Source organism: Ranitomeya imitator, chromosome 6 (genome assembly GCF_032444005.1).
Source record: "Ranitomeya imitator isolate aRanImi1 chromosome 6, aRanImi1.pri, whole genome shotgun sequence".
Classification (NCBI taxonomy): Eukaryota; Metazoa; Chordata; class Amphibia; order Anura; family Dendrobatidae; genus Ranitomeya; species Ranitomeya imitator.
This window is the reverse complement of record NC_091287.1, coordinates 68,751,752-68,778,434: the sequence shown is the minus strand read 5'-3', so window position 1 is coordinate 68,778,434 and position 26,683 is coordinate 68,751,752. Positions and strand designations below refer to the sequence as shown.

Genomic DNA, 26,683 nt, shown 5'->3' with positions numbered 1-26,683 from the left:
GAATAATGTTTGTTTGTGACGCCACATGTGGTATTCGGTCAGTAGGGAGCAACGCTGCTTAAAGGGGTCATCTGGGGTGATGGTATGGCAGCTGGATGGTATCACTTCCCACAGGTGAAGAAAATGTACCCGGGGGCGAATTGCTGGGGGCGAAACATCCAAATCCCATATATGGCAGAGTGAGATAGGGACCTTCATCCTTTCAGTGTATAGCGTCACTTTAAGTTGTGCTTTTCTCATTGACTAGTCCTTTTTTTCAACTTCTTGGGAACCATGTATGAACACTTTGCTGGTACTAAGTGTACCCCCAGCTTTGCTGACCCTGTGTCTCTTGGACCTACAACTTCCAAGGGCCAGCCAGCTGTAGTCCATTCCATAAACTTCCTTAGAGACTCCAACAAAGTTTCTGGATATATGTTCCCCTGACTCGCCTGTTAAACACAAGACCCCTGCCACCGATGAGTTTCTCTTGATCGCTTTCTTCTTTCTTCACCAGATCACACACACCCGGTGATGTTCATCGATTTTCTGAAGGTGTAATTTCTTCTTTCTTCCAATCCCTTCACTCACTCACTAACTACACAAAACTGCAACTAGCCTACAGGTCCCCATACTCATCCCCAACCATGGGCTGGTCTTATAATTAACCCTAGTGATGCCTGACTAGAAGGAACTGCAATCTAACAGGACAACAATAAAACACAGTACATTTTCATATACACAAGCATGAGGAGTAAAAAAGAGTGAACCCAAACTTAAAAGTTCAGGATAAGTACTGGACAGTTAGCGTCCAGTGCTAAATGCCAAAAATGGACTTCTCACAGAAGTCTGCTGCAATATTCAGAGTTCCAGGGGAAGTCCAGATCCAAAGTTTGGGTCTCCATTGTTTAAATAAGGTTTTGGTTTGGGTACAGTTCTGGAACCCGAACCAAACTTTGGACTAAAGTTCAGGTTGGATATCAGAACCCGTGGTTCCCCGGGTCTGCTCATCCCTAATCAGGAGTTATCATAAAGGTGGAATGCCATCCTCTCCACCCTCACATACACCCACATATATGGACAGACATATCATTGGCGTAACCTGTGCAGTCGTACATGGGCCCAAGAGTTAATGAGACGACTACCACCTCCAAACCAGGTGGAATTGTGAATAATGATGAACTTTTGGGCTGCAAAGGGTCCATATATTGTTCTTGCACAGGGGCCCTCTTCTCTCTGTCTCCATCAGTACTCACACATGCTGTAAATACACACGTGCGCACATTAATAGATAAATACATACGTACATAAACATTTATATATAAGTATTTACACATACAGACAAACACATAACCCACCTTATATAAATAGACACACTCATATACACATACACATCCGTGTAAGGTGTCCTAACTTTGAAATTATTTGGCATTTTTCCACTGTTTTATTTTTACTTACGAAAACCGCCACAATAAATAAAAAAACATTCATTACAACCTTCTTTGTTGATTTACCCTGCAGGATTTCATGCACTTCAGCTCGACAGATTATTATTACATGACCCTCCAGCCTCAGGAACTAATCATATGGTTTCTCTGACTTATCTATTAGATGGTAGTGCTGGTATTTTAGTATTTTGGCAAAACTGACAATTTAGGGAATTGCATTCTGAACTTTTCTTTAATACGTCAAGACACTTCTGCTGCAAACAGAAGCCATCTGGTTGTAGGGGAGGAATGCTAGAAGGAACTATGGGTTTCCTCGTAACCTATACACAGGGTATACATTCAGTTGGCTATATAGCACATGCCCTAACCAGACGATAGATTAAAATGGTAAATTAAAGAGATATGAGGACTTCTTTCCATCCAAACTCCAGTGAGGTATGTTAATATTTTGTTTGGTTGACGGATGTAGGCAGCAAACTTGCAGCATTTTTGATCTGTTATTCACAGGTCTTCCCACCAAAAAACAAATTTTCTCTGTTTGTTTACTTTTATAACTTTTTATGCATGTTGATGCAGGTTTTGAAGCTGCATTTTTTACGCATTTTTTACAAGCTCCTCTTAGGCTATGTTCTCACGTTGATTTTTTGCAGCGCTTTTTTAATCAAAGTATAAGATGCATTTAAGTTGCTTACAACAAGTGTTTTTTGTTGTGTTTTTGCTGTTTTTTTACTGCGTTTTTGTCAGAATACATTTACCTCTTCTGCGTGCGTAAAAAATTACCTGATTCAATTTCTTCAGGTTTTGGCACCATAAACGCAGCAAAACCTGATACGTGCATTTTTGCAGTGTTTTTACTTTATATGGATGAAAACTGCTGAAGAAATACTGAAAAAGTGCTGAAAGTGACATGCTGCATTTTTCAAAAACACAGCTCTTTGACAAAACAGTCAGGAGAAAAAAACAAGGTGTGTGCATGAGATTTCTAAAATCTCATAGATTTTTCTAGCACTGTGAAACGCAGCTGAAAATTTGCATAAAAATACGCATACAAAAAAGCTACAAAAATGCAATGTGTGAATATAGCCTAAGAAGTCTATGGGAAAAAATGCCCCCAAAAAGGTCGTTTTCATGAAATTACAATTAGCTGAATTAGTAAATGTAGCAAATTTTCCAAACAAACAAAATGCAGTGGATAAAAAATGCTGCTCTTAATGCTATATACAAACATGGCCTAAGAGGACATTTCTAACAATTCTTCTTTACAATCTGGTTGTTTAATGGAACAAGACGACAGAAGCTTTTGCATGATGCATTAACTTATGCTGCGCGAATAATAATAATAAGTTCAAGAGCGAGCACATCAAAAAAGACGGCTCAGACTACTGCATCCGTCATGATGCCACTATAGGGAAGAAATCGTCTGAAGTCACATTGGTCTCCATTAATTATTTTTACTTGTATTTGACGCCATATATATCCATAGATTATTTAACTAACAAAGGTGGAGAGACTGGCTTTCTGGCCCTTGTTGTGTAGTTAAATCAGAATAGATTTTTTATTGTGTAGGAAAGGACAGGAAACTGCATTTTCATATATAAAAATATGTTAGAGGACAAGAGGAATAGAACTGAGCTCCAGGTCTCACATACACCTGCCACTCCATTCTACAGCACTGGGAAAGGTAGTCGAGCAGAGCACTGAATTCAGCTCCCTTCTTTTCTTTAGTGCCATGGAATGCAGAAGCAGGGTGTATGCGAGACCTACCACACCTTTCCATTTCCCTGACCATTGTCCTATAGCCAGAAGAAAACAGGACAAGTGACGGACATACCATTGCTTCAACCTGTGCAGCTGCACAGGGTCACAACAAGTTAGGGGGCACTGTCATCTAAAAAGCAGTTTTCTTGCAATCAATTATATTGCATGTAAGGGATACATTGCTAATAAATGTCATTGCTCTTAATAAGGGCAGGTGCAGACAAACTTTTTTTCTCCATTCGAGAAAAGTGGTCTGATTATGCTAATCACACTGTGATCAGAGTTGAATCTGATTTAATCAGACGTGTAGAGGAAAAAAACAAGTTTTTCCACCTTCTCCACTATATTAGTCAGTGAAAACTGAACCACACTCAGATGTAATCCATGTGTGATGTGATTTTTTTTCGAGGACCCATAGACACGAATGGGTGAGTGCGATTCAATTCTCAGAGGCAAATCGTGCATGTTATGGAAATTTGCGTTGGATAAATCTATCCCTGTGTGTGCTGCGGCCATTCCAAATTAGACTGAGTATTTTGAGCGCACAACATTGTGACAATAACATTCTACCAATACTGATGATTTATTGTACATACATGGTTTTATAATTGCATATAGAAAGGAGGTGGTTAGTTAATTACCATATGGTCTAGCTCCTCTGTTATTGGTTATCTAAATATTTATGGAATATTGTGATTAATGCACATATGAATGCTGATTAAGCAACCAAAGTGTAGCTGTCTGCATCTAGGACAAAGTTGAGACATATGATCATCACTTAATACATCTGGTGCTTTTCCGCTTTTGGCTGGAAATCCCCGAACAGTCTGTCTGGCTTATATCAGTTTATGTCAGCCATTTTAAGTAATTGATTATAGTGTATATATTAGCTGTGGATATATGAGTATATATAATTATATAGGAGTATATACGCAAATGAGATCTATATGATATATATTTCCATCACATCCATGGTGCAATCTTTTTTCCACAGACCGCTTAGTCAGAGGAGAAAGTCGGGCCTGTTCACAGCCCCATAGAATAACATGAGTACAAGAGATATCTGGGAAAAACCAAGGATAGCACTCGCCTGACTAGAACAGTCGCATGCCCGAGCCCTTACTGGTAGATTGTCAGAGAAGAATAATTAGGTGTTTTATGATCAGATACAGAGTAATAGGAGGCCCTTGCACAGGGGAAGTCTGTTGTCTGTGCCCACCCTAGGAACAGGGGATACAAGTCTCCTGTTCTGTTGATGTGTGTATGGAATCCAGACTGATCTAAGAATTACTTGTTAACTTCAGTGGGTAGGTAATAATTTATGTAGGGTGGAATATCTCTTTAGCCAGATTTCCCAATATAAAGTAAGACCACTACCTTTTAGGCCTTGTTTGCAGCATACTAGAATGCTGTATGTATGTCCCCAATCCTGGAAGGCACAAAAAAAGCCTTTTATTATACTCACATACACGGCGGTCCGGTCCAATGGGCATCTCTGGTCTTGATCCGGCAACTACTCTCTTCTTACAATCGCCATCCTCCTTCCCTGCTTGTGTGGATGACGCATCCTACATCATCCACAAAGTGTCCTCATTCATACTCCTGCGAGGCGCACTTCTAGCAGTACGGCTGAGTGTACAGCAAATCACTGTTATGCGCATGTACCTACTTTGCCTACTGGTCATCACGCTCTTTGGCCTTTGCAGGTGCATGCACATTACAGTACTTTACTCTGCCGGCAGAGAGGTGTGATTGCACAGGAGTGTTAGGGGGATAATATATGGATGACGTAGGATGCAACATCCACACGAAGAGGGAAGAAGAATGTTGATTGCAGGAAGAGAAGAGGCACCAAATCAAGATCAGAGATGCCCATTGGACTGGACCGCACTGTATAAGATTATAATAAAATGTCTTTTTTCGTGTCTTGGGAACATACATACAGCATTCTGGTATGCTGAAAACAAAGGCTTAAAGATGGTGGACATACTTTATATAGAGAAAACCTGGTGACAGGTTTCCTTTCATAATCCATACATTATATGATAGAGACAGTCAACAGATGTAGGGTCATCTTTCCAGCTGCTGTCTGTTGTTCAGTGCGGTAGTGTTCAGATTGGCAGAAATCCCAGTGCAAGAAGAGAATTAGATCAGCAATATCAGATAAATGATCATATGTCTGACACAAACATATTCAGCCCAAAGTAGTGAACTGGTCCCAGACGTCTCTCATAAAACCATTGTTGTTTTTTTAACCCCTTCATCCCATATGATGTATTATCCCATCGAGGTGACCTGGGACTTAATTCCCAGTTATGGGATAGTACGTCATAGTCGATCGGTCGCACTCACGGGGGGAGCGCGGCCGATCGTCGCCGGGTGTCAGCTGATTATTACAGCTGACATCTGGCACTATGAGCCAGGAGCGGTCACAGACCGCTCCCGACACATTAACCCCCAGAACACTGAGATCAAACATGATCGCAGCATTCCAGCGGCATAGGGAAGCATCGCACAGGGAGGCGGCTCCCTGCGTGCTTCCCTGAGACCCTCGGAACAACGCAATGTGATCGGATTATTCAGAGGGTCTCCAACGTCCTCCTCGCTGTAGGCCCCAGATCCAAAATTGCCACATGGCTCCTTCTGGGTCCTGCAGGGAGGTGGCTTGCAAGCGGCTGCTCAGAGCAGGTGCCAGCAAACCTCCCTGCAGTGTCTGTCAGATCGCTAATCTGACACAGTGCACTGCAAAGTGTCAGATCAGTGATCTGATAATACATAGTGATGTCCCTCCCTGGGGCAATGTTATAAAGTTAAAAAAAATTTACATATGTAAAAAGAAAATAAAGAAAGAAAAAAAATATTGTTCTAATAAATACATTTCTTTATCTAAATAAAAAAAAAAAAAATAAAAGTACACATATTTAGTATCGTCGTGTATGTAACGACCTGACCTATAAAACTGTCCCACTAGTTAACCCCTTCAGTGAACACCGTAAAAAAAGGCAAAAAACAACGCTTTATTATCATACCTCCAAACAAAAAGTGGAATAACACGCCATCAAAAGACATATAAATAACCATGGTACCGCTGAAAACATCATCTTATCCTGCAAAAAATGAGCCACCATACAGCATCATCAGCGAAAAAATACAAAAGTTATAGTCCTCAGAATAAAGCGATGCAAAAATAATTATTTTTTATATCAAATAGTTTTTCTTGTATAAAAGTGCCAAAACATAAAAAAAAATAAATGAGGTATCGCTGTAATGATACTGACCCAAAGAATAAAACTGCTTTATCAATTTTATCAAACATGGAATGGTATAAATGCCCTCCCACAAAAGAAATTCATGAATATCTGGTTTTTGGTCATTTAGCATCATATAAATCAGAATAAAAAGCGATCAAAAAATGTCACATGCTCAAAAATGGTACCAATAAAAACGCCAACTTGTCCTGCAAATAACAAGACCTCATATGACTCTGTGGACCAAAATATGGAAAAATTATAGCTCTTGAAATGTGGAGACGCAAAAACTATTTTTTTGCAATAAAAAGCATCTTTTAGTGTATGACAGCTGCCAATCATAAACATCCGCTAAAAAACCCACTATAAAAGTAAATCAAACCCTCTTCATCACCCCCTTAGTTAGGGAAAAATGATAAAATAAAAAAATGCATTTATTTCCATTTTCCCATTAGGGTTAGTGTTAGGGTTGGGATTAAAGTTAGGGTTAGGGTTGGGGCTAAAATTTGGGTTAGGGCTACAGTTAGGGTTGGGGCTATAGCTAGGGTTGGGGCTACAGTTAGGATTGGGGCTAAAGCTAGGATTAGGGTTGGGGCTAAATTTAGGGTTAGGGTTGTGGCTAAAGTTAGGGTTGTGGCTAAAGTTAGGGTTTGGGTTGGGGCTAAAGTTAGGGTTAGGGTTGGGGCTACAGGTAGATTTGGGGCTAAAGTTAGGGTTAGGGTTGGGGCTAAAGTTAGGATTAGGGTTGCGGCTAAAGTTAGGGTTAGGGTTGGGGCTAAAGTTAGGGTTAGGGCTGGGGTTAAAGTTAGGGTTAGGGTTTGGATTAAATTTACGGTTGGGATTAGGGTTGGGATTATGGTTAGGATTGTGGTTAGGGTTGTGGTTGGAATTGGGGTTAGGGGTGTGTTGGAGTTAGGGGTGTGGTTAGGGTTGGGATTAGAGGTGTGTTGGGGTTAGGGGTGTGTTGGGGTTAGGGGTGTGGTTGGGATTAGGGTTAGGGGCATGTTCGGGTTAGGGGTGTGGTTAGGGTTATGGTTACGGTTGGGATTAGGGTTAGGGGTGTGTTTGGGTTAGGGTTTCAGTTAGAATTGGGGGATTTCCACTGTTTAGGTACATCAGGGGCTCGCCAAACGCGACATGGTGTCCGAATTCCAGCCAATTCTGCAAGTAAAAGAGTGCTCCATCCCTTCCGAGCTCTCCCAGGCGCCCAAACAGGGGTTAACCCAAATATGTGAGGTATCAGCGTACTCAGGATAAATTGGACAACAACTTTTGGAGTCCAATTTCTCCTGTTACCCTTGGGAAAATACAAAACTGGGGGCAAAAAAATCATTTTTGTGGAAAAAAAATAATTTTTATTTTTACGGCTGTACATTATGAGCTTCTGTGAAGCACTTGGTGGGTAAAAGTGCTCACCACACATCTAGATAAGTTTCTTAGGGGGTCTTCTTTCCAAAATGGTGTCACTTGTGGGGGGTTTCAATGCTTAAGCTCATCAGGGGCTCTCCAAACGCGACATGGTGTCCTATCTCAATTGCAGTCAATTTTGCATTGAAAAGTCAAATGGTGCTCCTTTCCTTCCGAGCTCTGCCATGCGCCCAAACAGTGGTTTACCCCCACATATGGGGTATCGGCGTCCTCAGGACAAATTGTTCAACAACTTTTGGGGTCCAATTTCTCCTGTTATCCTTGGTAAAATAAAACAAATTGAAGCTGAATTAAATTTTGTGTGAAAAAAAGTTAAATGTTCATTTTTTTAAACATATTCCAAAAATTCCTGTGAAACACCTGAATGGTTAATAAACTTTTTGAATATGGTTTTGACTAGGGTTGAGCGAAACGGGTCGGCCACTTTCAGAAGTCGCCAACTTTTGAAAAAGTCGGATTTCATGAAACCCGACCCGACCCCTGTGTGGGGTCGGCCATGAAGTCGGCGATCTTCTGAATCTGGTATCGGAATTCCGATCCCGGGTTCCGATATGCTTGCAATATCGGAAATCGGTATCAGAATCCATATTTAAGTGTAAAATAAAGAATTAAAATAAAAAATATCGCTATACTCACCCTCTGACGCGCCCTGGTACTAACCAGGAACCTTCCTTCCTTCGAATCAGCGCTTGCAGGACCTTGCGGTGACGACACTTAAATATGGATCCCAGGGCCTGAAGGAAAGTTTCCTCTCCTTCAGACCCTGGGAACCATTGGAAACCCAATGCACTGCATTGGGTTTCGAGTTTCGGCCGACCCCGACTTTTTTATAGGATTGGCCGATTTCACTCGACCCGACTTTTGAAAAAGTCAGGTTTCGTGAAACCCGACCCGATCCTATGAAAGTAAAAGTCGCTCAACTCTAGTTTTGACCACCTTGAGGGTGCAGTTTTTAGAATGGTGTCACACTTGGGTATTTTCTATCATATAGACCCCTCTAAGTGACTTCAAATGTGATGTGGTCCCTAAAAAAAAAGGTGTTGTAAAAATGGGAAATTGCTGGTCAATTTTTAACCCTTATAACTAGGGTTGAGCGAAACGGGTCGTTCATTTTCAAAAGTCGCCGACTTTTGGCAAAGTCGGGTTTCATGAAACCCAATCCGACCCCTGTGCGGGGTCGGCCATGCGGTACGCGACTTTCGCGCCAAAGTCGCGTTTCAATGACGCGAAAAGCGCCATTTCTCAGCCAATGAAGGTAAACGCAGAGTGTGGGCAGCGTGATGACATAGGTCCTGGTCCCCACCATCTTAGAGAAGGGCATTGCAGTGATTGGCTTGCTGTCTGCGGCGTCACAGGGGCTATAAAGGGGCGTTCCCGCCGACCGCCATGTTACTGCTGCTGATCTGAGCTTAGGGAGAGGTTGCTGCCGCTTCGTCAGAAGCAGGGATAGCGTTAGGCAGGGTCCATTAACCACCAAACCGCTTGTGCTGTAGCGATTTCCACTGCCCAACACCACCTTCGGTGTGCAGGGACAGTGGAAGCTACATTTTTTTTTTTTTCCCTCAGCGCTGTAGCTCATTGGGCTGCCCTAGAAGGCTCCCTGATAGCTGCATTGCTGTGTGTACGCCGCTGTGCAAACCAACTGCTTTTTTCAAAGCACAAATCCTCTTGTTCCTTCCTTTCTGCACAGCTATCTTTTTGGTTTGTACACACTTTTTATTTAATTTGTGCATCAGTCCACTCCTTATTGCTGCCTGCCATACCTGGCTGAGATTACTGCAGGGAGATAGTAATTGAAGGACACTCCCTGTTTTTTTTTTTTTTTTGTGGGAGATTAAGATTGACATTTCTGCTAGAGTGCCATCCCTGTCTGTGTCATCTCTCACTCAGTGGGCCATAGAAAGCCTATTTATTTTTTTGCTTGATTTGGGTTATAAAATCTACCTGAAAAAATCACTACATCAATCAGTGGGAGAAAAATATTGGCCTCAGGGCTTGTGTGCCACTCTTGACTCCTGTGTGCATCATCACTCACTCAGTGGGCCATAGAAAGCCTATTTATTTTTTTGCTTGATTTTGGTTCTAAAATCTACCTGAAAAAATCACTACATCAATCAGTGGGAGAAAAATATTGGCCTCAGGGCTTGTGTGCCACTCCTGACTCCTGTGTGCATCATCACTCACTCAGTGGGCCATAGAAAGCCCATTTTTTTTTTTTTTTGCTTTATTTGGGTTCTAAATTCTACCTGAAAAAATCAATAAATCAATCAGTGGGAGATTAATATTGGCCTTTGGGCTTGTGTGCCAGTCCTAAGCGTGCCATCTCTCTCTCTCAGATAGTGGGCCATAGAAAGCCTATTTATTTTATTTTTTTTTAATGGGTTTATAAATTTTCCCTGTAAAAAAAAAAAAAAGTGGGAGATTAATATTGGCCTCTGGGCTTGTGTGCCAGTCCTGAGCGTGCCATCTCTCTCACAAATAGTGGGCCATAGAAAGCCTATTTATTTATTTTTTTTTGGTTTTATAAATTCTCCCTTAAAAAAAAAGGGAGATTAATATTGGCCTTTGTGCTTGTGTGCCAGTCCTAAGCGTGCCATCTCTCTCTGTCTCTCAGATAGTGGGCCATAGAAAGCCTATTCATGTTTTTATTTTTTTTAATGGGTTTATAAATTTTCCCTGGAAAAAAAAAAAAAAGTGGGAGATTAATATTGGCCTCTGGGCTTGTGTGCCAGTCCTGAGCGTGCCATCTCTCTCTGTCTCTCAGATAGTGGGCCATAGAAAGCCTATTTATTATTTTTTTTATTGGGTTTATAAATTTTCCCTGGAACAAAAAAAAAAAAGTGGGAGATAAATATTGGCCTCTAGGCTTGTGTGCCACTCCTGACTCCTGTGTGCGTCATCTCTCACTCAGTGGGCCATAGAAAGCCTTTTTTTGTTTTATTTGTTTTCTAAATTCTCCCTGAAAAAATCATTTTATTTTATTTGGTTTCTAAATTCTTCCTGAAAAAATCATTTTATTCTATTATTTTTTTTTCCTAAAGTCTCCCTTAAAAAAAAAAAAAAAATCAAATCAGTGGGAGATTAATATTTACATTTGTGCTTCAGTGACAGTCCTGCGTGTGTGGCATCTCTCTCATTTGTTGCCACCAACAACAGAGTGTGTAACATTGTGCCTGATTTTCGTTGTGGTCTCACTCACCTGTAAAGGGGTAGCTAAATCATACTGAAGTTATAGCTCACCGTGTAATTTGTGTGACAGCAACAAATACCATTAGTTTGTTTACGTTTTTAAAACAATGAGGAAGTATGGTGGAAGAGGTCGTGGCCGGGGGTGTTCATTGTCAACTGGTAATGAGGGTAGTGGTAGTGGTGGAGCATCAGCTGGTCGTGGGAAAAAAAATATTGCACCTAAGTCTGGAGCTGTGGAGCCAGGTTCGTCGTCTGGCTACACAAGGCCTCGAACGCTCCCTTTTCTGGGAGTAGGAAAACCGCTTTTAAAGCCAGAGCAGCAAGAGCAAGTTTTGGCTTATCTTGCTGACTCAGCCTCTAGTTCTTTTGCCTCCTCTCGTGAAACTGGTAAATGTCAAAGCAGCGCGTCGTTAGTGGATGTTCACGGTCAGGGACAAGTCGCTTCCTTGTCCTCTTCAGCAAAAACAACAACAGAGAAGAATGCAGCAGGCGACACAACGGGTTACTCCATGGAGCTCTTTACACATACCGTCCCTGGCTTAGAAAGTGAAGCAGTTAACAGTCCATGCCCATTACAAGTTGAATCTGACATGGATTGCACTGATGCACAGCCACAGCCAGACTACTATGCTGGTCCTTTGACTCAGACCACAACATTGCCCTCGCAGGGTGCTGATCAAGAATCAGACCCTGATGAGACTATGTTGCCCCATCACGAACGCTATACCACCGACCGACACGGTGACACAGACGAAGTTGCACACGAGCTACAAGAAGAGGTAATAGATGACCCAGTTCTTGACCCCGATTGGCAGCCATTGGGGGAACAGGGTGCAGGCGGCAGCAGTTCTGAAGCGGAGGAGGAGGGGCCGCAGCAGGCATCAACATCGCAACAGGTTCCATCTGCCGGGCCCGTATCTTGCCCAAAACGCGTGGCAAAGCCAAAACCTGTTGGAGGACAGCGTGGCCATCCGGTTAAAGCTCAGTCTGCAATGCCTGAAAAGGTATCCGATGCTAGAAAGAGTGCAGTCTGGCATTTTTTTAAACAACATCCAATTGATCAGCGCAAAGTCATCTGTCAAAAATGTTCAACTACCTTAAGCAGAGGACAGAATCTGAAAAGTCTCAATACAAGTTGCATGCATAGACATTTAACCACCATGCATTTGCAAGCCTGGACTAACTACCAAACGTCCCTTAAGGTTGTAGCACCCTCGGCCAATGAAGCTAGTCAGCAACGCAACATCCCTTCCGGCAGTGTAGGGCCACCATTTTCCGCACCACCTGCAGTATCTGTGCAGGTTTCTTTGCCAGGCCAAAGCAGTCAGGGTCAGGGAATCACCAGTTTCGTAGTAGGAAACACTGCATCTAGGGCACCGGTGGCAACAATACCATCTCCCACCGTCTCTCAGTCTGCCATGTCCACCGGCACCCCCGCTAGTTCCACGATCTCCAGCTCTCCAGTCCAGCTCACCCTACATGAGACTATGGTTAGAAAAAGGAAGTACTTAGCCTCGCATCCGCGTACACAGGGTTTGAACGCACACATAGCTAGACTAATCTCGTTAGAGATGATGCCCTACCGGTTAGTTGAAAGCGAAGCTTTCAAAGCCCTGATGGACTACGCTGTACCACGCTACGAGCTACCCAGTCGACACTTTTTTTCCAGAAAAGCCATCCCAGCCCTCCACCAGCATGTTAAAGAGCGCATCGTCCATGCACTCAGGCAATCTGTGAGCACAAAGGTGCACCTGACAACAGATGCATGGACCAGTAGGCATGGCCAGGGACGTTACGTGTCCATCACGGCACACTGGGTAAATGTGGTGGATGCAGGGTCCACAGGGGACAGCAAGTTTGGGACAGTTCTGCCTAGCCCACGGTCTAGGAAGCAATTGGCTGTAGCCGTTCGTACCCCCTCCTCCTCCTCTTCGTCCTCCTGCAGAAGCGAGAGCTCGTCCACAGACCGCAGTCGCACAACCACTCCATCCGCAGCTGCCACTGTTGCACACCAGGTCTCCCATTATGGGGCAGCTACTGGCAAACGTCAGCAGGCTGTATTGGCTATGAAGTGTTTGGGCGACAACAGACACACCGCGGAAGTTCTGTCCGAGTTCTTGCAGAAAGAAACGCAGTCGTGGCTGGGCACTGTAGATCTTGAGGCAGGCAAGGTAGTGAGTGATAACGGAAGGAATTTCATGGCTGCCATCTCCCTTTCCCAACTGAAACACATTCCTTGCCTGGCTCACACCTTAAACCTGGTGGTGCAGTGCTTCCTGAAAAGTTATCCGGGGTTATCCGACCTGCTCCTCAAAGTGCGTGGACTTTGCTCACATATCCGCCGTTCGCCCGTACACTCCAGCCGTATGCAGACCTATCAGCGTTCTTTGAACCTTCCCCAGCATCGCCTAATCATAGACGTTGCAACAAGGTGGAACTCAACACTGCACATGCTTCAGAGACTGTGTGAACAGAGGCGGGCTGTTATGTTTTTGTGGGAGGATACACATACACGGGCAGGCAGTAGGATGGCAGACATGGAGTTGTCAGGTGTGCAGTGGTCGAAGATTCAAGACATGTGCCAAGTCCTTCAGTGTTTTGAGGAATGCACACGGCTGGTTAGTGCAGACAACGCCATAATAAGCATGAGCATCCCCCTAATGCGTCTGCTGATGCAAAGTTTGACGCACATAAAGGATCAGGCGTCTGCAGCTGAGGAAGAGGAAAGCCTTGATGACAGTCAGCCATTGTCTGGCCAGGGCAGTGTACAGGACGAGGTAGCGGGCGAAGAGGAGGAGGAGGACGAGAAGGATGATGGGGATGATTATATTTTTAATGAGGAAGCTTTTCCGGGGCCACTGGAAATTGGTGGCGCGGCAAGGCCGGGTTCTGGTTTTTTGAGGGACACAAGTGACGTGGATTTGCCTGAAACTGCCCCTCAACCAAGCACAACCGCAGATTTGAGAACTGGAACTTTGGCCCACATGGCGGATTATGCCTTACGTATCCTCAAAAGGGACACACGCATAACTAAAATGATGAATGATGACGATTACTGGTTGGCCTGCCTCCTTGATCCTCGCTATAAAGGCAAATTGCAAAATATAATGCCACATGAGAACTTGGAACTAATATTAGCAACCAAACAATCAACTCTTGTTGACCGTTTGCTTCTGGCATTCCCTGCACACAGCGCCCGTGTTCGTTCTCACACGAGCTGCAGGGGCCAGCAGACCAGAGGAGTTAGAGGGGCAGAAATCAGAAGTGGCGTTGGCCAGAGGGGTTTTCTGACCAGGTTGTGGAGTGATTTTGCTATGACCGCAGACAGGACAGGTACTGCAGCATCAATTCAAAGTGACAGGAGACAACATTTGTCCAGTATGGTTACAAACTATTTTTCATCCCTTATCGATGTTCTCCCTCAACCGTCATTCCCATTTGATTACTGGGCATCAAAATTAGACACCTGGCCAGAATTGGCAGAATATGCATTGCAGGAGCTTGCTTGCCCGGCAACTAGTGTCCTATCAGAAAGAGTATTCAGTGCTGCAGGTTCAATACTAACAGAAAAAAGGACTCGTCTGGCTACCCAAAATGTAGATGATCTAACCTTCATTAAAATGAACCACAACTGGATTTCGAAATCTTTTGCCCCACCTTGCCCGGCTGACACCTAGCTTTCCTATGAAAAGGTCTTGCCTGTGGACTATTCTGAATGCCTTTTCCAATCTCGTAATTTTCTGCACCTGATTGTCCAGCATACGACATGTTTACACCTCACTAAATGGCCAAACTCCCCACACGGGGCCGTGGTATCGACACTTGGCGACAGCACCCGTGAGAGTGCAGTTTGTCTGAAGAGGTGGGTGAGCCCGCTTTTGGTCGACGGCACTGCCACTGGGTCCCTCCTAGTACAATAAAGTGTCCCTGGCGGTGGTGGTGCGCACCCAACGTCAGACACACCGTTATAATATGAGGGGCCCTGGGCCTGTACCGCCGGCCACAAGACAGTTTCCCCCACCCCAGCTCAAACAGTGTTCTACCACTTGCAAAATTATCTCACAGCTCCACCAATGTTTAGTCTATGCGCTGACATCCTTCAATGCCTGCCACTGACAATACCATTGTATTGACATTTTTGTTATGTTAGGCCTTCAATGCCTGTCTGTGGTCACTCCTTCCACTAGGCCTCCACTGACCACACCACTGCTGCCCGTGTACCCCTGTAACCAATTTAAAATTGCCTACAGCCATGTGTTATTATTTTAGGCCTTCGATGCCTGTCTGCGGTCACTCCTTCCACTAGGCCTCCACTGACCACACCACTGCTGCCCGTGTACCCCTGTAACCAATTTAAAATTGCCTACAGCCATGTGTTATTATTTTAGGCCTTCGATGCCTGTCTGCGGTCACTCCTTCCACTAGGCCTCCACTGACCACACCACTGCTGCCCGTGTACCCCTGGAACCAATTTAAAATTGCCTACAGCCATGTGTTATTATTTTAGGCCTTCGATGCCTGTCTGCGGTGACTCCTTCCACTAGGCCTCCACTGACCACACCACTGCTGCCCGTGTACCCCTGTAACCAATTTAAAATTGCCTACAGCCATGTGTTATTATTTTAGGCCTTCGATGCCTGTCTGCGGTCACTCCTTCCACTAGGCCTCCACTGACCACACCACTGCTGCCCGTGTACCCCTGGAACCAATTTAAAATTGCCTACAGCCATGTGTTATTATTTTAGGCCTTCGATGCCTGTCTGCGGTCACTCCTTCCACTAGGCCTCCACTGACCACACCACTGCTGCCCGTGTACCCCTGTAACCAATTTAAAATTGCCTACAGCCATGTGTTATTATTTTAGGCCTTCGATGCCTGTCTGCGGTGACTCCTTCCACTAGGCCTCCACTGACCACACCACTGCTGCCCGTGTACCCCTGGAACCAATTTAAAATTGCCTACAGCCATGTGTTATTATTTTAGGCCTTCGATGCCTGTCTGCGGTCACTCCTTCCACTAGGCCTCCACTGACCACACCACTGCTGCCCGTGTACCCCTGGAACCAATTTAAAATTGCCTACAGCCAAGTGTTATTATTTTAGGCCTTCGATTCCTGTTTGCGGTCACTCCTTCCACTAGGCCTCCACTGACCACACCACTGCTGCCCGCGTACCCCTGGAACCAACATCAGAAAATATAAAAATAAGTATTTTGCTTATAAAAAAGAAAATACTGGAGAGATATCAAATGCAGACATTTTAACATTAAAAACAAACACATACAACAAAAATCTGGTACAGTACTAAAAATGGCCACCAGCTACAATAACTTTCTCCTGCAAGTAGTTAACTGAAAGGTTTTTTCAATTTTAAACACAGATATGGCATCCACCGAGTGTTGTCCTGTCGCGTCTTCTTTATATTATTGCCAAGAAGATGCAAAACAATGAAAATAATAAAATCATTATTTACCAAAAAAATAGAGTAAGTCAAAACCACATTGCAAAAAACATTCATTACAAATAAAGAAGCAGGGCGCGTCCGAGGGTGAGTATATACCTAATAAGAATATAATCACCCTCGGACGCGCCCTGCTTCTTTCCGATAGCCTTCCTTCCTAAGAATCAGCCCTTCCGTGGTGTAGAGAGAGGGTTTGTTACACTCCAAGGTGTTCCCCAGGTTGCCTTTCCTGAGCTTCGATCTTCCGGCTCTCGTTTAGTAGTTGTTGGAAACTACGCTGCATTAGGCCTACAAATTGGGTATGGGGTGTAGAGAGATGGTGTGTTACACTCCAAGGTGTTCCCCAGGTTTCCTCTCCATTGCTTCGATCTTCCGGCTCTCGTTTAGTACTTGTTGGAAACTACGCTGCATTAGGCCTACAAATTGGGTATGGGGTGTAGAGAGATGGTGTGTTACACTCCAAGGTGTTCCCCAGGTTTCCTCTCCATTGCTTCGATCTTCCGGCTCTCGTTTAGTAGTTGTTGGAAACTACGCTGCATTGGGCCTACAAATTGGGTATGGGGTGTAGAGAGATGGTGTGTTCCACTCCAAGGTGTTCTCCAGGTTGCCTTTCCTGAGCTTCGATCTTCCGGCTCTCGTTTAGTAGTTGTTGGAAACTATGCTGCATTAGGCCTACAAATTGGGTATGGGGTGTAGAGAGATGGTGTGTTCCACTGTAGAGCGATGGTGTGTTCCACTCCAAGGTGCTCCCCAGGTTTCCTCGCCAATGCTTCGATCATCATGCTCTCGTTTAGTAGTTGTTGGAAACTACGCTGCATTAGGCCTACAAATTGGGTATGGGTTGTAGAGAGATGGTGTGTTACACTCCAAGGTGTTCCCCAGGTTTCCTCTCCATTGCTTCGATCTTCCGGCTCTCGTTTAGTAGTTGTTGGAAACTACGCTGCATTAGGCCTACAAATTGGGTATGGGGTGTAGAGAGATGGTGTGTTACACTCCAAGGTGTTCCCCAGGTTTCCTCTCCATTGCTTCGATCTTCCGGCTCTCGTTTAGTAGTTGTTGGAAACTACGCTGCATTAGGCCTACAAATTGGGTATGGGGTGTAGAGAGATGGTGTGTTACACTCCAAGGTGTTCCCCAGGTTTCCTCTCCATTGCTTCGATCTTCCGGCTCTCGTTTAGTAGTTGTTGGAAACTACGCTGCATTAGGCCTACAAATTGGGTATGGGGTGTAGAGAGATGGTGTGTTACACTCCAAGGTGTTCCCCAGGTTTCCTCTCCATTGCTTCGATCTTCCGGCTCTCGTTTAGTAGTTGTTGGAAACTACGCTGCATTGGGCCTACAAATTGGGTATGGGGTGTAGAGAGATGGTGTGTTCCACTCCAAGGTGTTCTCCAGGTTGCCTTTCCTGAGCTTCGATCTTCCGGCTCTCGTTTAGTAGTTGTTGGAAACTACGCTGCATTAGGCCTACAAATTGGGTATGGGGTGTAGAGAGATGGTGTGTTACACTCCAAGGTGTTCCCCAGGTTTCCTCTCCATTGCTTCGATCTTCCGGCTCTCGTTTAGTAGTTGTTGGAAACTACGCTGCATTAGGCCTACAAATTGGGTATGGGGTGTAGAGAGATGGTGTGTTACACTCCAAGGTGTTCCCCAGGTTTCCTCTCCATTGCTTCGATCTTCCGGCTCTCGTTTAGTAGTTGTTGGAAACTACGCTGCATTAGGCCTACAAATTGGGTATGGGGTGTAGAGAGATGGTGTGTTACACTCCAAGGTGTTCCCCAGGTTTCCTCTCCATTGCTTCGATCTTCCGGCTCTCGTTTAGTAGTTGTTGGAAACTACGCTGCATTGGGCCTACAAATTGGGTATGGGGTGTAGAGTGATGGTGTTTTCCACTCCAAGGTGTTCTCCAGGTTGCCTTTCCTGAGCTTCGATCTTCCGGCTCTCGTTTAGTAGTTGTTGGAAACTACGCTGCATTAGGCCTACAAATTGGGTATGGGGTGTAGAGAGATGGTGTGTTCCACTGTAGAGAGATGGTGTGTTCCACTCCAAGGTGTTCCCCAGGTTTCCTCGCCAATGCTTCGATCATCATGCTCTCGTTTAGTAGTTGTTGGAAACTACGCTGCATTAGGCCTACAAATTGGGTATGGGGTGTAGAGAGATGGTGTGTTACACTCCAAGGTGTTCCCCAGGTTTCCTCTCCATTGCTTCAATCTTCCGGCTCTCGTTTAGTAGTTGTTGGAAACTACGCTGCATTAGGCCTACAAATTGGGTATGGGGTGTAGAGAGATGGTGTGTTACACTCCAAGGTGTTCCCCAGGTTTCCTCTCCATTGCTTCGATCTTCCGGCTCTCGTTTAGTAGTTGTTGGAAACTACGCTGCATTAGGCCTACAAATTGGGTATGGGGTGTAGAGAGATGGTGTGTTACACTCCAAGGTGTTCCCCAGGTTTCCTCTCCATTGCTTCGATCTTCCGGCTCTCGTTTAGTAGTTGTTGGAAACTACGCTGCATTAGGCCTACAAATTGGGTATGGGGTGTAGAGAGATGGTGTGTTACACTCCAAGGTGTTCCCCAGGTTTCCTCTCCATTGCTTCGATCTTCCGGCTCTCGTTTAGTAGTTGTTGGAAACTACGCTGCATTAGGCCTACAAATTGGGTATGGGGTGTAGAGAGATGGTGTGTTCCACTGTAGAGAGATGGTGTGTTCCACTCCAAGGTGTTCCCCAGGTTTCCTCGCCAATGCTTCGATCATCATGCTCTCGTTTAGTAGTTGTTGGAAACTACGCTGCATTAGACCTACAAATTGGGTATGGGGTGTAGAGAGATGGTGTGTTCCACTCCAAGGTGTTCTCCAGGTTGCCTTTCCTGAACTTCTATCTTCAGGCTCTCATTAAATTGTGGTTAAACGGAACAACTGCATTTGGCGTACTAGTTGGTTTGGGGCCTACTATCGGTGTCTGCCGCTCCTTGCTGTTCTCCTGGCTTCCTGTCCTGAAATTTCGTTTTCAGGCGCTCGTTAAGTAGTTGTTAATGTTAGACTGCATTTGGCCTACTAGTTGGGTTGGGGCCTACTATCGGTGTCTGCCACTCCTTGCTGTTCTCCTCCACTGAACAAAGCTGTGCCGCCTGTTTACTACTGTTGCCAATTTTGAACTGCATTTCGACTACTTACTGATTTGGGCCTACTCTCTGTGTCAGCCTCTCATTCCAGTTGTCCTCCACTGCAATGCCCCCTGATTAGTCCTGTGTTACCAATTTTGAACTGCATTTAGCCCACTTTATTCTTTGGGACTATATCTGTGTTTCCTCCTCATCCTGCCCATTGCCCAGCCAGTGATAGATGAGTCTGCTGGTACATTGACCCATAACGCAACATTTCCCGTGCACGCTACACTGCAAGATTGTGACCCTGCTGAAAGTCAGGTCCCCCTTCCCGCATACCATACCACCTTACACGTGGACAAACAGGAAGGTGCAGATGAAAGTGCAGGTTCCTTCATCAGGTAGGGGGAGGAATACTAGTTGGCGACGTCACTGGCACAGGGCCTCTCATGGTACGCAAAAGTGTTGCTGCCGGTGGGAGGCGCCCCCGCCGTGCAAACACACCGCTGTACTTTGAGGGGCCCTGTGCCAGTGCCAATGCCAACGAGTGGGCCCCCCCTGCTTGCTCAGGTTCACAGCACTTGCAAAGTTGAAATACTTACCTCTCCCTGCTCCACTGCCGTGACGTGGTCCAGATTTCCTGGGCCCACTAATTACTTGAACCAGCCCTACCCACCACAACTTTAGCCAAATGACCCCCAATTTCAAATGCCTTCCAATTATTATAAGGTAAATTACGCTTGACAAGCTTCATTAAGAAGAATGGATGGTTTTGACATTAAAATGGGCACTCTAGGTGTTTTCCTGGCCCCCACTCACTGCCGACTATGCTGCCCCATTGACTTGCATTGGGTTTCGTGTTTCGGTCGATCCCGACTTTACGTCATAATCGGCCGATTTCACTCGACCCGACTTTTGAGATAGTCGGGTTTCGCGAAACCCGGCTCGACTCTAAAAAGGTCAAGGTCGCTCAACTCTACTTATAACTCCCTAAAAAAAAAAATTTGGTTCCAAAATTGTGCTGATGTAAAGTAGACATGTGGGAAATGTTACTTATTAAGTATTTTGTGTGACATATCTCTGTGATTTAAGGGCATAAAAATTCAAATTTGGAAAACTGCCAAATTTTGAAAAATTTCACCAAATTTCCATTTTTTTCCACAAATAAACGCAGGTAATATCAAAGAAATTTTACCTCTATCATGAAGTACAATATGTTACAAGAAAACAATGTCAGAATCATCAGGATCCGTTGAAGCAGAGTTATAACCTCATAAAGGGACAGTGGTCTGAATTGTAAAAATTGGCCCAGTCATTAACGTGCAAACCACCCTTGGGGGTTAAGTGGATAATAGTCCATCCACTGTTGTAAAAGAAGAGTTGCCCTTTTTTCCTATGTGATTATTTGATTGATGATGACCCGACAGGGCATTTTTTTGCATTTTAACAAGGTTCCAGATGATCCTATAAACCGGACGCTTCTGCAGATCTCCTTAGTTTTGTACAATCCTCTCTATAGCAATGGAGATGTGATATAGGCACAATATGCGCTGCCTATAAAATATATATTGCACTGAGACACTGTATACAAGGGGTGCTTGCCATATGCTTTACTTCCAACTGCTTTATTGCTTGTGGTAGATCTACGGCTGTGTTCATGTGTTTTGCTAATTGTAACATTTTAGGAGACAGCAGAAAATGATTTCTCTCCTTTCTTTTTTATTTTATGAATGTTGCAGCCTTTGGGATATCTTAGTGCTTTTGATACATTTTCTGTTTGTGGTTATTAAATTATACTCGACAGACATAGCTAGATTCATCACTTCAAGTTTGTGGTTTCTTCTTCCTTCTCAAGACATCCGTTCCTTATTGCAGTGTGTCTAATAAAGATGATCAAACTATTGCCTATCTGATATAATGTGACTAAAGTTAGACTCATTCCTATGAACATGGATGGTACAGGCCCATTATTTGATTACACAATCTATTAATTAAAGGGGTTGTCCACTACTCTGACAACCCCTTCTGAATCCTTGCTTCCCGAAAGTAAAAGAACTGTGTCGGCACTATCTCTCCCAAGGATTGTGTGACATTATTATGTCATGTAATCAATGCAGCCAATCAGTGCTAGCTTTGCACTCCCATCCTTTGTACAAATCAAGACATCCACAGGAAGTGAGAGGGCAACCGCAGCTCTCGAAGCTCTCACTTCCTCTGAATGTCAATTATGACCATAGGAGAGGAGAGTGAAGTGGCCACTGATTGATCACAGGGATTGTGTGCCATTTGTTGTGAATTCCGCTCTTGGGCTCCCTCCAGTGGTTGTAAGTGGCACTTTTGTGAGTTCTGCTCTTGGGCTCCCTCTTGTGGTTTCTAGTGGTATGACTGCTCCTTGGAGTTAGCTGTCATCAGCTGCCTCCACTTATCGTCTCTTCTGCTTGGCTATTTAAGTCTGGCTCTATCTTCAGCCAGTGCCACTTGTAAATGGTTCCTGGTTGGATTCACATCTCTTTGGAGTTCCCTGTTTTCCTGACCAGTTCAGCTAAGCTAAGTTTTTGCTTGCCCTTTTCTGTCCATAGATTGTGGACTTATCCATTCTGTGCTTTCTATGTTTGTCCAGCTTATCAGTGTGAATTAATTCTGTCTTGCTGGAAGCTCTGGGAGGCAGATTTAGTCAGGTGTGGAGATTTTTTTGTTAACTCTGCTTGGATTTTTGTAGTGTTTTATACTGACCGCACAGTATTCCATCCTGTCCTATCTATTTAGTTAGAGTGGCCTCCTGTGCTCATCCTGGTTTCATTCTGTGTATGTCTTTTCCCTCTCCACTCACAGTCATTATTTGTGGGGGGCTAATCTATCCTTTGGGGATTTTCTCTGAGGCAAGATAGCTTTCCTGCTTCTATCTTTAGGAGTAGTTAGCTCTTAGGCTGTGACGAGATGCCTAGGGAGAGTTAGGAGCATTCCACGGCTACTTCTAGTGTTGTGTTGAGCTTAGGGACTGCGGTCAGTACAGTTACCACTTCCTTCAGAGCTCGTTCCATGTTGCTCCTAGACCACCGTATCATAACAGCCATTATAATGTCATGCAATCCCCGGGAGAGACAGTGCTGGAAAGACATCAGCACCAGAGATGAGTATAGCCGTTATTACTTTACTTGGGGGGGATTGTCTTGTAAAAAGATTATTTTTTACAGCTCATGCTCCAGGGAAAATTACGAAGTGATACTCACCTCACTAGATTTTATACATGCTAGTCCTGGTCTACGCTGACACAAGAAGACGTGACTTTACAATTCCACTAACAGCAGGACCTTCGTGGCCTATGATTGACTGAAGATATTTTCTTTGAAAGCCAGATACTGTAACATTTGACTTTTTCATGAAGAGTTTTTATTTTCAGATAATCACCTTTCTACATGCAATTATTTCACTATTATATTGGGTGCTACTGCTACACATTAGTTTTCATACTCTTTTCATCTTACAATCCAACTGTCTGAGGGAGATCAACTGAGAACAAAGACATTGGAGTAACCCCACCATGCACTGTAAATACAATTATACATGTAAGCATCAATCATGACTGTCCGGTCTTCTTTTCTGTTTTTTTAGGTTTTTTTTTTATTCTACCTTCTGTCTGTTATTATGATAAATGACGCTGCAATTTCTTTTTGTAAGATAAGAGAGTGCTGCTGTCATGCTCTGTAATGTGTGCAGAGGTCACTGCACAGGAAGGAGGAGGAAGTAAGCTGTAACCGTCACCTATTGTCGGAAAAGTATTTTATCTGCCTCCAACTCTATAATATAAGAATTCTTTTTATTGAAATCCTGATAATGAAAAATAATAAGATGAATACTGAAAAGGGACCTCCTCGTTATTAAAGTATGAAACTTCTGAGGCTCAGTGGCCAGCGTGAACACTAGAAGAGTTATGATTTTTTTTTTGTTATAGGGATTGTCCACTTTCACAAAAATTAATTTTATATGTGATCATATTATGATTAAAATGCACTTACTAAATGCTTCTTTAGTTAAAAGGTTCTCAGATCTTCAGCTATCACCTTTGGTCTTGCGTTTGGCAGGTGTTTTTTGAGCCCAGTGTTCAACGCAAGCAGGGCCGGATTTACACATCTCTATGTCCTTTGTCAAAGCACATTCTTCACTCCCCTCAAAAATTTTATTAGATATGTATTGATTTCAAAGTTGTCAAGTCCACTTAAAAGAATATCACCATCACGTCTCATCAGGTTCATCAGGTTGAAGCTTCCTGAGAATTGAATACTTTTCATTGCGCTCATATACTTTCTTCTTAGAAATCCTGAGAGCGTTTTTCTCACATAGTCTAAACTGTTCTCGCAGTTCTATCAATAACTTTACTAGTGATTGGAAAATGTTGGCATCTTCCAAAATTTCAATTTACACGTTTGGCACACACTTGTTCACTTGGTGTAATCTGAGCATCACCGTTCCCAAAAATTTGCTGTGAACACACGTTCTTCACAATGTAATGAGTAGGGTTGAGCGACTTTTACTTTTATAGGATCGGGTCGGGTTTCACGAAACCCGACTTTTTCAAAAGTCGGGTCGAGTGAAATCGGCCCATCCTATAAAAAAGTCGGGGTCGGGGTCGGCCGAAACTCGAAACCCAATGCAGTGCATTGGGTTTCCAATGGTTCCCAGGGTCTGAAGGAGAGGAAACTCTCCTTCAGGCCCTGCGATCCATATTTAAGTGTAAAATAAAGAATTAAAATAAAAAATATTGCTATACTCACCCTCGGACGCGCCCTGGTACTAACTGGGAACCTTCCTTCCTTCGAATCAGCGCTTGCAGGACCTTGCGGTGATGTCGCGGCTTGTGATTGGTCGCGCGACCGCCCATGTGACCACTCGCGTGACCAATCACAAGCCGCGACGTCACCGCAAGGTCCTGCAAGCGCTGATTCTTAGGAAGGAAGGCTGCCGGAAAGAAGCAGGGTGCATCCGAGGGTGAGTATATTCTTATTAGGTATATAATCACCCTCGGACGCGCCCTGCTTCTTTCCGGCAGCCTTCCTTCCTAAGAATCAGCGCTTGCAGGACCTTGCGGTGACGTCGTGACTTGTGATTGGTCGCGCGAGCGGTCACATGGGCGGTCGCGCGACCAATCACAAGCCGCGACGTCACCGCAAGGTCCTGCAAGCGCTGATTCGAAGGAAGGAAGGTTCCCAGTTAGTACCAGGGCGTGTCCAAGGGTGAGTATAGCAATATTTTTTATTTTAATTCTTTATTTTACACTTAAATATGGATTCCGATACCGATTTCCGATATTGCAAACATATCGGAACTCGGGATCGGAATTCCGATACCAGATTCAGAAGATCGCCGACTTCATGGCCGACCCCACACAGGGGTCGGGTTTCATGAAACCCGACTTTGCCAAAAGTCGGCGACTTCTGAAAATGGCCGACCCGTTTCGCTCAACTCTAGTAATGAGTAGGGTTGAGCGAAACGGGTCGAAAATTTTTAGAAGTCGCCGACTTTTGGCAAAGTCGGGTTTCATGAAACCCGACCCGACCCCTGTGTGGGGTCGGCCATGAAGTCGGCGATCTTCTGAATCTGGAATCGGAATTCCGATACCGATTCCCGATATGTTTAAGATATCAGGAATTGGTATCGGAATTCAGATTTAAGTGTAAAATAAAGAATTAAAATAAAAAATATCACCATACTTACCCTCTGACGCGCCCTGGTACTAACCGGAAACCTTCTTTCCTTAGAATCAGCCTTCCAAGACCTTGCGGTGACGTCGCGGCTTGTGATTGGTCGCGCGGCCGCCCATGTGACCGCTCGCGTGACCAATCACAAGCCGCCACGTCACCGCGACGTCACCGAAGGCCCTGGAAGGGCTGATTCTTAGGAAGGAAGGCTGCCGGAAAGAAGCAGGGCGCGTCCGAAGGTAAGTATATACCTAATAGGAATATACTCACCCTCGGACGCGCCCTGCTTCTTTCCGGCAGCCTTCCTTCCTAAGAATCAGCCCTTCCAGGACCTTCGGTGACGTCGCGGTGACGTCGCGGCTTGTGATTGGTCGCGCGAGCGGTCACATGGGCGGCCGCGCGACCAATCACAAGCCGTGACGTCACCGCAAGGTCTTGGAATGCTGATTCTAAGGAAGGAAGGTTTCCGGTTAGTACCAGGGCGCGTCAGAGGGTAAGTATGGCGATATTTTTTATTTTAATTCTTTATTTTACACTTAATTATGGATCCCAAGGCCTGAAGGAGAGTTTCCGCTCCTTCAGACCCTTGGAACCATTGGAAACCCAATGCACTGCATTGGGTTTCGAGTTTCGGCCGACCCCGACTTTTTTATAGGATCGGCCGATTTCACTTGACCCGACTTTTGAAAAAGTCGGGTTTCGTGAAACCCGACCCGATCCTATAAAAGTAGAGGTCGCTCAACCCTAGTAATGAGTACACCTCACATTTCTGATTTTTGGGTTTCATCCACTTTCGAGGTATTTTAGAGCGTCAATTATATCAGTAGATATGTAGAAGACAGACGATATTAGCGTAATTAATTATTTTAAACCGCTATTGTAATGCAACTTTGGAATTTTCCTTTAACGGGTGGTTTACACTGTATTGGTGAGAGAGAAATTGCAAATGCTTTTTGCCTTTGACTGCGCAAGACAGCGCAAACTGTAGAGATGGGCAACATAAATGTACTGCTCAATTTCTTTAATAGTTATGGAGTTAAATGTAAAAAACAGCATTTTATATGACGTATTCATAATACTGAAACGTTTGTAAAAAATTGCTTTTTCTTCAGTATTTAACCCCCTTCCCCAACGGCTGCGCCCTAGGCCATGGCCCAGGTTTGCCATATGAGAAATCCAACACTGAACGCAGGAAAGCTTTTCTTGTGTTGACACAGTGTCAGAGCTCGGTGTAAAGGCATCTGTCTGACTATTAATTTCAGTGGCTTAGGCTACTTCCACACTAGTCCGTCAGTACAGGCCATTGCAAACCGTCGGAACGACGTACCGACGGACAGTGTGTTAAATTAGCACAACGTGGGCAGCGGATGCAGTTTTACAATG

The 26,683-nt window shown here is 44.5% G+C and overlaps 1 protein-coding gene across 3 annotated transcripts in view; it reads left to right on the top strand.

Annotated features, from left to right (window-relative positions):
- The window catches only part of DPP6 (dipeptidyl peptidase like 6), a 1,887,605-nt gene that overhangs the window by 1,240,795 nt on the left and 620,127 nt on the right, over nt 1-26,683 (top strand). The window lies entirely within an intron of this gene.